Source organism: Arachis ipaensis, chromosome B4 (assembly GCF_059453495.1).
Source record: "Arachis ipaensis isolate K30076 ecotype BB chromosome B4, ASM5945349v1, whole genome shotgun sequence".
Lineage (NCBI taxonomy): Eukaryota > Viridiplantae > Streptophyta > Magnoliopsida > Fabales > Fabaceae > Arachis > Arachis ipaensis.
Window position 1 is genome coordinate 70,136,477 of NC_142439.1, and position 9,767 is coordinate 70,146,243.

Consider the following 9,767-nt stretch of genomic DNA (forward strand, 5'->3'; position numbering starts at 1 on the left):
CCAGGAGGATCCTTCTGATCTGTTTCTATTGATTCTTGTGGCTTTAACTCTTGCAATTCTTGTTTGCCTTCCAAGGACTATTTCAGAGTTTCAGCTGCTGGATTGCATTCCTCCAAACACAGATGGCTACTATCATCCTTAGGCTTTTCAGGTTCTGGTTCAGGCTCAGATGCAGGTTTGAAAACATTGAAAATGAGCTGTTCATCATGTATTCTCAAAATTAGCTCTCCTTGTTCTACGTCTATGAGCGCTCTAGCAGTGGCTAGAAATGGCCTTCCCAGAATGATAGGGTGTAGGTAGCTTTCCTCCATGTCCATAATGACAAAGTCTACGGGGAAGAAATAATTTCCCACTTTCACCAGCACATTCTCAACTACCCCTTCAGCTTGCTTCTGAGTTTTGTCAGCCAGTTGTATGATTACATCAGTGGATCTCACCTCATTCAGTTGTAGCCTCTTCATAAGAGTCAGAGGCATCACATTTATGCTAGCTCCTAGATCACAGAATCCTTTGTCAATTTTTGTTTCCCCTATGATGCAGGGGATATGAAAACTTCCTGGGTCTGTTTTCTTAGAGACTATGTCCTTCTTGATGAGGGCACTGCATTCTTTGTTCATTATTACAGTTTGTCCTCCCTTCAAAACTCTTTTCTTGCTCAGCAATTCCTTTAAATACTTGATATGTGTAGGCATCTGCTGGAGAATCTCAAGGAAGGGAATATTGATATGGAGAGACTTAAATGTCTCTAAAAACCTTGAATAGGTTTTCCCTTTTTCACCTCCTCCTAACCTCTGAGGAAATGGTGCTTTTGGTTGGTATGTTTCCAGCATGCCTTTTTGCAGTTCCTTGGCTTGCTCAGTTTCACTTTCCTGCTTAGCTTCTTCCACACCTTCCTTCAAGATTTCTGGCTCCTGTTCTGAGGGTCTGATTCCTTCTTCTTCTGAGACTTCCTTCAATATGGTGATGGCCTTGCATTCTTCCCATCTCACTCCCTTTTGTTCCCCTTTAGGATTCTTTTCTGTGTCACTAGGGAACACTGCAGTTGACTTGGGGGCCTGTTGAGATAGCTCTCCTACTTGAGACTCCATCCTCTTGAGTTTTTCACCATGGTTCCTTAAGGTAGATCTCACATCATCCCTAAAGCTTTTCAACTCACTTATGTCCTGACCCATGTTTGCCAGCATTCCTTCTATCCTGTTTAATTGATCTTGAAATTGTTGGTTCGGATTAGGTTGGGTAGGTTGATTATTTTGGCCATGATATGATGGTTGGGAGTAAGTGTTTTGTGTGGCTTGGTATGATCTTTGGTTGGAGTTTTGGTATGTGGACTTGTTATGTTGGTTTTGCTGGTTTCCCCACCCAAAGTTTGGGTGGTTTTTCCAGCCTGGGTTGTAAGTGTTGGAATGTGAATCATATGGTTGCCTTTGTTGATTTCCTACATAATTGGCCTCTTCCCAATCACCTCCTTCAGTGCTTACTTCCTCTTGATCTTGTGTGTGTATTGCAGCCACTTGCTTTGTTTCTAATTTCCTGGTGAGCTCTGCTAGTTGCTTGGCAAACACCTTGTTTTGGGCTAAAATTGTATCAACATGGTTCAGCTCCATGACTCCCTTAGTGTTGTGTCTCTCTGAAGCATAGTAGTACTCATTCTCAGCCACTGTCTCAATCACTTCAATTGCTTCTTCCACAGTCTTTTTCCTGTTCAATAAACCTCCTGATGAATGGTCTACAGCCTTCCTTGATTCATAAGAAAGTCCATCATAGAAAATATGCAATTGCACCCAGTCATGGAACATGTCTGGTGGGCATTTCCTTGTCAAATCCTTGAATCTCTCCCATGCCTCGTAGAGAGTTTCACCATCTTGTTGTCTAAAGGTCTGAACCTCAGATCTAAGCCTATTGACCTTTTGTAGGGGTAGAAACGTGCCAAAAACTTGCTTTCCACCTCATCCCAGGTTGTTAGGCTCCCCCTTGGGAATGATTCCAGCCACTTAGCTGCCTTGTCCCTAAGTGAAAATGGGAACAAGAGCAGTTTATAGGTATCTTCCTGGACTCCATTGGACTTCACAGTGTCGCAAATTCTCAGGAATTTTGTGAGATGTTGGTTTGGATCTTCATTAGCACTCCCACCAAATGAACAATGATCCTCCACAAGTGATATTAGCTGTGGTTTGAGTTCAAAATTGTTGGCCTGAATGGGTGGTTTCTGAATGCTGCTACCATAATTCCCAGAGGTTGGGTTTATGTATGAACCAAGAACCCTCCTCTCGGGAATGGCATTGTTCCCATCAGCTCTCTCATGGTTGTGAACTTCTCTATCCATGTTGAGATCTAGAGCTTCCTCAAAATTGTCCTCAGATTCTCCTTCAGATTCTTCTTCTCCCAGTACTCTCTTCCCTCTTGCTTCCCTTCTAAGTTTATGAAGGGTCCTCTCTGGTTCGGTATAATGAGGAGTTGATGTCTCTCCTCTCCTACCTGTCATACAGCACAGGCAACAAACAAGTGAAATACTCTTGGTTAATGGAAGAGTATGGTTAGAGCAGTTGAGGAATTAATTCAAATAGTTAGTGAGTCAGTGAGTTAGTTGCTTGAATTTAAAGTCATAAAGAAAGAAAGCATGTAACAGAGTGCAGAAATTAAAATTCAACAAGTAACTTGAACTGAATTAACAAAGCAAGAAAAATGCTCAATCTAGTTAACTTCCAATTTGAGAATTGTCAATCGAAAACTAATCCCCGGCAACGGCGCCATAAACTTGATGTGCATAAACTTGATATGCTACGATTTAGGAAATTGCACAATCGGAAAAATTCCTTCCGGCAAGTGCACCGGTTATCGTCAAGTAAAAACTCACAATAGAGTGAGGTCGAATCCCACAAGGATTGGTTGAGTGAGCAATTCGGATTAGAAGTATATTCTAGTTGAGCGGAATCAAGATTTAGATGAGAATTGCGGAATGTAAAATTGCATGAATTAAAGAGCGAGAAGCTAAATTGCTGAAATTAAAAGGGATGGGGGTGATTGCATGAATTTAATTGCAGAATGTAAAGAGAAAGTGGTAAATCAGGAATGGGGAGTTCATTGGGTGTTAGGAGATATTGAGATCTCCGAATCAAAACAACTTTTATCCCTTCCTCAACCAATGCATTCATTGAATTTTGCTTGGCAATCTTATATGATTGGATCCCAATCCCTTGGCTCACCAATTCTCTCTAAAAACAAACAAATTCCCAATCCCTTGGTTTAAATGTTCATAAGAAGAGATGATGCTTGATCACTGATTATACCACACAGTTTCATGAACCACAATCTGGTAGGATTACATGTCACAATATCCATCCAAACCCCAATCCAATTCACTGTGAGAAAGCTTCTCTAGCATGAATCCTCCATTCCTTTCCCAAGGTTCCGAAGGATTCCAATTATGGGTAGTTTCTTTCCCAAGACAACTACCCAATGGAATTAGATCGAGAAGCTTTCTAACAAAATTCAAGAGAAAAGATTGAAGAAGAAGATAAAACTATTATTGATTCATTGAATTACAATAGAGCTCCCTAACCCAATGAAAGGGGTTTAGTGAGTCATAGCTGTGAATTCAATTACAAAACTAAAAGAAAATGATCCAAAGTTCTCCGTGTCTCCCCCCCCCAAAAAGTCCCCACTAACTTAAATTCTATCCTATTTATACACTTTCTAAATTGAGCTTCTGTTGTGTTTCTTGGGCTTTGAGGCCTTTCCCTGATTTCCTTTTGCTTTGGGTTTATGGTCCATAATCCTGATGAGGCTGTGATCCAATTCTGTAACATTCATTGAGCAAACTTAGTGATAAACAAGTAATGACACAAGACTCAACAAATTGAAGCTCCAGACTCATCAATTCTTCAGGCCCAATCCCATAAACCATGATATTCAATTGGGTTTCATACCATAATACGTTTAAGTTAATGTTTGTGCTCAAATGCTAACTTAAACTTCAATATATTTGGCCCAGAAATCCTTTCAAAAAGTGGCGTTTAAGTTGAAGTTTAAGTTTTAGTTTAAGGTTAAACTGAAGCTTAAACGTGGAAATGAGAAAGCAACCCTGGAGGAGAGAAATAGTCGAACACGTTTAAGCTCCAGTTTAACCTTAAACTGGAGCTTAAACGTGGAAATGCTCCTGGTGCCTTTCTTACTTCTGGCGTTTAACTTCCAGTTTAAGGTTAAACTGGAGGTTAAACGCCAGTTCCAGCATTTCTTAGCTTTCATGATTCTGGCGTTTAAGCTCCAGTTTAGGCTTAAACTGGAACTTAAACTCCACATGTGATATTCAAGCTTCCTTTATTGATTTTGTTGCTTCCTTGCCTAGCCTCTTCTTCCCTGAAATCATCCAAACAATTGCATCAAAGTCTTGCAAAATTTCATGAGAAATCTTCCATTCATAGCATTCAAGTAATATAACTAAAAACTCATGGAATTTGCATCAAAATCATACTGTTTGGATGGTTCATTGCTTTGTTATTCATTTAACCATTCTTGGTTACTTTAAGCTCAAGAAAATGCATAAAACAACTAAAAATAACAGAAAAATGCTAGTGAAACTAGCCTAAGATGCCTTGGCATCAGTCGGCTTGAAGCAAGCTATGGTCACCTTGTAAATCTCAGGCAGGCGGATTCAAATGGTTATAGAGTTTTAATAATTAAAAGATAAATAAAACGTAAAATAAAGATAGAGATACTTATGTAATTCATTGGTGAGAATTTTAGATAAGCGTATAGAGATGCTTAGTTCCTTCTGAATCTCTGCTTTCCTACTGCTTTCATCCAATCCTTCATACTCCTTTCCATGGCAAGTTGTATGTTGGGCATCACCGTTGTCAATGGCTACATCCCGTTCTCTCAGTGAAAATGGTCCAAAATGCGCTGTCACCGCACGACTAATCATCTATCGGTTCTCGATTCTGCTGGAATAGGATTCAGAAATCCTTTTGCGTCTGTCACTACGCCCAGCACTCGCGAGTTTAAAGCTCGTCACAGCCATCCCTTCCTAGATCCTACTCGAAATACCACAGACAAGGTTTACACTTTCCGGATCTCAAGAATGGCCGCCAATAATTCTAGCCTATACCACGAAGACTCTGATCGTAGATTAGGAGGCTAAAAGATACACATTCAAGCTTGTTTGCATGTAGAACGGAAGTGGTTGTCAGGCACGCGTTCATAGGTGAGAATGGTGATGAGCGTCACATAATCATCACATTCATCATGTTCTTGTGTGTGAATGAATATCTTACAGAAGAAATAGGCTTGAGTTGAATAGAAAAACAATAGTACTTTACATTAATTCATGAGGAACAGCAGAGCTCCACACCTTAATCTATGGTGTATAGAAACTCTACCGTTGAAAATACATAAGAACAAGGTCCAGGCATGGCCGAATGGCCAGCCTCCCCAAATGGCATATGAATTCGAATATGGGAAAAAGGGGGCCTAGTACAATAGTAAAAAGTTCTATTTATGCTAAACTAGTTACTAGGGTTTACAAAGATAAGTAAATGATGTAAAAATCTACTTCCGGGCCCACTTGGTGTGTGCTTGGGCTGAGCATTGAGCTTTCATGTATAGAGACTCTTTTTGGAGTTAAACGCCAGCTTGTAACCTATTTCTGGCGTTTAACTTTGCTTTGCAACCTGTTTCTGGCGTTTAACTCCAGAATAAGGCAAAGAGCTGGCGTTGAACGCCAGTTTGCGTCCTCTAAACTCAAAAAAAGTATAGACTATTATATATTGCTAAAAAGCCCTGGATGTCTACTTTCCAACGCAATTGAGAGCGCACCATTTAGACTCATGTAGCTCCAGAAAATCTATTTTGAATGCAGGGAGGTCAGAATCCAACAACATCTGCAGTCCTTCTTTAGCCTCTGAATCTGATTTTTGCTCAAGTCCCTCAATTTCAGCCAAAAATTATCTGAAATCACAGAAAAACACACAAACTCATATTAAAGTCCAGAAATGTGAATTTTATTTAAAAACTAATAAAAATATACTAAAAACTAACTAAATCATACTAAAAACTATGTAAAAATAATGCCAAAAAGCGTATAAATTATCCATTCATCATCATGCGACGTCTCGATCGCATCGACCAGGTGTTTGTATCATAGGGCATTAAGCTACTGCCACTCTCAGACTCTCCCGCCTCTGACGAGCAGGATCAGGAGGAGGAGCTCGCTGAGTAGCCGACTCATCAGGATGCACCTCCAGAGACACAGGCCACCACTGAGGTCCAGCAGCCTCCTGAGGATCCACAGCCACATCCAGAGCCACAGCCAGTCCTAGTCCCACAGCCTGAGCCTGAGCCACAGCCCGGCGTGATTGTTGACCCCCATCCCGAGCTTCAGCAGTAGCATCAAGGACGATGCTTGATTCTAAAAGTATGGGGAGGTCACCATTCGTGACTGGTGTTTACATTTATGTGGTGAACTTTCGGACATCTATTTCTGTTTTCTGCTACTTTATTTTATTTTGCACTTTATATTTTAGATCATTTTGGGATGATTGTATATATTTGCTACTGTAGATACTCTTGTTTTGGTTGTTGCATACTTTTAGTATATATATATATATATGTTTTGCATCTTAGTTTTTGATTGTGATTAGAAAAATGTTTTGGATTGATAAATTCTAGTTGACCCTTTTTTGTATAAGAATTATGTTTTAATTAAAAAGGGGGTAAACTAGGAAATTTTTTTTAAATTTTCTAAATCACAACATTGCACTGGAATAAGCTTAGTCAATATAATGAAAATTTTCAAGAAATTCATTTTTAGGGTACCACCCAATTGGTTGAAAATTTTTTTTTTAGAACTTGCTTGAATTATATACTTGTGGATCATGTCTTGAGCAAAGAACACAAGCATGTGAAAACTAGGTTACTAGTCCAGTATGAAAACTACTTTTAGAGATTTATTTTATATCTTTGGATCACTTTTGATCTTTGATCATCTTTTGGCACTTTTATGTTACATTTGGGAGGTTGGCCATTCGGCCATGCCTAGACCTTTTTCACTTATGTATTTTCTACGGTGGAGTTTCTACACCCCATAGATTAAGGTGTGGAGCTCTGTTGTTCTTCATGAATTAATGCAATTACTACTGTTTTCTATTCAATCACGCTTGATCCCTGGTGCACGAATTGTGAATCACACTTTTCATAACTCGTACCACTAACCAGCAAGTGCACTGGGTCGTCCAAGTAATACCTTACGTGAGAAAGGGTCGAATCCCACGGAGATTGTTGGTTTGAAGCAATCTATGGTTATCTTGCAATTCTTAGTCAGGAAGTCAATTGTATTTATCAGTTGAATTGCGAATAAACAAGAGAGCATGGGTTAAAGGTTACTTGTTATGTAGTAATGTAGAATATGTTGGAGTTTTGGAGATGCTTTGTCTTCTGAATCTCTGCTTTCCTCTGTCTTCTGATTCACGCATTCACGTCCTTCTATGGCAAGCTGTGTGTTGGGGCATCACCGTTGTCAATGGTTACATCCCCTCCTCTTGTGAAAATGGTCTAAATGCTCTGTCACAGCACGGCTAATCATCTGAGGTTCCCGATCATGCTGGAATAGGATTCACCCTCCTTTTGCGTCAGTCACTACACCCAGCACTCGCGAGTTTGAAGCTCGTCACAGTCATTCAATCCCTGAATCCTACTCGGAATACCACAGACAAGGTTTAGACTTTCCGGATTCTCATGAATGCCGCCATCAGTCTAGCTTATACCACGGAGAAGCTGATTAAGGAATCTAAGAGATATTCATTCAATCTGATGTAGAACAGAAGTGATTGTCAGACACTCGTTCATGGATTGAGGAAGGTGATGAGTGTCACTGATCATCACCTTCTCCATGGTTAGGCGCGAATGGATATCTTAGATAGGAACACGCATGTTTGAATGGAAAATAGAAATACTTGCATTAATTCATCGAGACACAGCAGAGCTCCTCACCCCCAACAATGGAGTTTAGAGACTCATGCCGTCAAAGAGTACAAAGTTCAGATCTAAAATGTCATGAGATGTTGAATACAATAGTAAAATGTCCTATTTATAATAAACTAGCTACTAGGGTTTACAGAAGTAAGTAATTGATGCATAAATCCACTTCCGGGGCCCACTTGGTGTGTGCTTGGGCTGAGCTGGAAGTCTACATGTGGAGAGGTCATTCTTAGAGTTGAACGCCAACTTTTGTGCCATTTTGGGCGTTGAACTCCACTTTGCAACTTGTTTCTGGCGCTGGACCCCAGAATTGGGCAGAGAGCTGGCGTTGAATGCCAGTTTGCGTCATCTAAACTTGGGTAAAGTATGGACACTTATATATTGCTGGAAATCCCTGGATGTCTACTTTCCAACGCAATTGGAATCGCGCCATTTTGAGTTCTGTAGCTCTAAAAACATTTTGAGTGCAGGGAGGTCAGAATCCAATAGCATCAGCAGTCCTTCTTCAACCTCTGAATCTGATTTTTGCTCAAGTCCCTCAATTTCAGCCAGAAAATACCTGAAATCACATAAAAACACAGAAACTCATAGTAAAGTCCAGAAATGCGAATTTAACATAAAAACTAATGAAAACATCCCTAAAAGTAGCCAGATTCTACTAAAAACATACTAAAAACAATGCCAAAAAGCGTATAAATTATCCGCTCATCACAACACCAAACTTAAATTGTTGCTTGTCCCCAAGCAACTGAAAATCAAGTAGGATAAAAAGAAGAGAATATACTATAAATTCCAAACTATCAATGAAACATAGCTCTAATCAGATGAGCGGGACTTGTAGCTTTTTGCCTCTTGAATAGTTTTGAAATCTCACTTTATCCATTGAGGTTCAGAATGATTGGCATCTATAGGAACTCAGAGTTCAGATAGTGTTATTGATTCTCCTAGTTCAGTATGATGATTCTTGAACACAGCTATTTTGTGAGTCTTGGCCGTGGCCCTAAGCACTTTGTTTTCTAGTAGTACCACCGGATACATAAATGCCACAGACACATAATTGGGTGAACCTTTTCAGATTGTAACTCAGCTTTGCTAAAGTCCCCAATTAGAGGTGTCCAGGGTTCTTAAGCACATTCTGTTTTTGCTTTGGACCTTGACTTTAACCGCTCAGTCTCAAGTTTTCACTTGACACCTACACGCCACAAGCACATGGTTAGGGACAGCTTGGTTTAGCCGCTTAGGCCAGGATTTTATTCCTTTAGGCCCTCCTATCCACTGATGCTCAAAGCCTTGGGATCCTTTTTATTTACCCTTGCCTTTTGGTTTTAAGGGCTATTGGCTTTTTGCTCTTGCCTTTTGGTTTTAAGAGCTTTTGACTTTTTCTGCTTGCTTTTTCTTTTTTTCCATTTTTTTTTGCAAGCTTTATTCTTTGCTGCTTTTTCTTGCTTCAAGAATCATTTTTATGATTTTTTAGATTATCAAATAACATGTCTCCTTGTCATCATTCTTTCAAGAGCCAACATATTTAACATTCTTAAACAACAACTTCAAAAGACATATGCACTGTTCAAGCATTCATTCAGAAAACAAGAAGCATTGTCACCACATCAATATAATTAAACTAAGTTCAAGGATAAATTCGAAACTCATGTACTTCTTGTTCTTTTGAATTAAAACATTTTTCATTTAAGAGAGGTGATAGATTCATAGGACATTCATAACTTTAATACAAAGTTACTAACTACTAATGATCATGTAATGAAGACACAAACATAGATAAGCACTTAACATAGAGA

The 9,767-nt window shown here is 39.5% G+C and overlaps 1 non-coding gene across 1 annotated transcript; it reads left to right on the plus strand.

Annotated features, from left to right (window-relative positions):
- Positions 1-1,791: 1,791 nt before the first annotated feature.
- Positions 1,792-1,898, plus strand: LOC148567845 (small nucleolar RNA R71). The gene has a single exon (XR_015882769.1). It is a non-coding gene; the product is annotated as a small nucleolar RNA R71 (small nucleolar RNA).
- Positions 1,899-9,767: the final 7,869 nt, after the last annotated feature.